Source organism: Chrysochloris asiatica, unplaced genomic scaffold (assembly GCF_000296735.1).
Source record: "Chrysochloris asiatica unplaced genomic scaffold, ChrAsi1.0 scaffold00020, whole genome shotgun sequence".
Classification (NCBI taxonomy): Eukaryota; Metazoa; Chordata; class Mammalia; order Afrosoricida; family Chrysochloridae; genus Chrysochloris; species Chrysochloris asiatica.
Window position 1 is genome coordinate 1,772,406 of NW_006408538.1, and position 756 is coordinate 1,773,161.

Below are 756 nucleotides of genomic sequence, written 5' to 3' on the forward strand. Positions count from 1 at the left end.
CTTTATAACACAAGCAGGAGAATTGATTTGTGCTAGCAGATGAGCTAGAACCTATTTTCTCTACCTGGTCCAAAGCGGGAATTTTGGAATGTTCATTTATTCTTATGTGAGTGTATCCGGCTAGATGCCAGACACTCTGGACGTCCAAAGACTGAATCACATACTGTTTTTGACATAAAGGTTCAGAACTCCTAGATGAATGGAAAGAACTTGTGATCCTTTATGATCATTCTCTTGGTGAGGCAGATGGGGAACTGAATCAACAGGATCTTGAAGCCTCCCATGGTAAGAGGTAGATAATTGGGACCACACCAACAGAGTACATATCTAGGACTGGATGAAATGACACCATCATCTGACCAAATATGGTGGATGGGAAAGTTAGTTCTGTTATCAGAATTAGGCTTACAGGGCATTCATTTAGAAGCTCCATGAAATATGAAAACTGGAGTTTCTCCCCTGTCCCAACACAAAACATCTAGCTCTTCATTTGTACCATCTGTTTACATATGGTATGATGTTGGTCAAATGGAATTTCTATAGGATGAACCTAAAAACAAGGGTTGATGGAAAAGGTGGGACACAAAATGGAGCTCTACTGTATTTTCCAGATTTGAAGACTTAGGGACTTTGTTACTATATTTTGGGGGGAATGAGTGGCTCATTTTAGGGGAAATAAAATCTGTGGGTAAATCTTGGGTCAAGGCATTCCTAATGAGAACATGTTTTCATAGATATCATGTGAGAGCCTTGTTC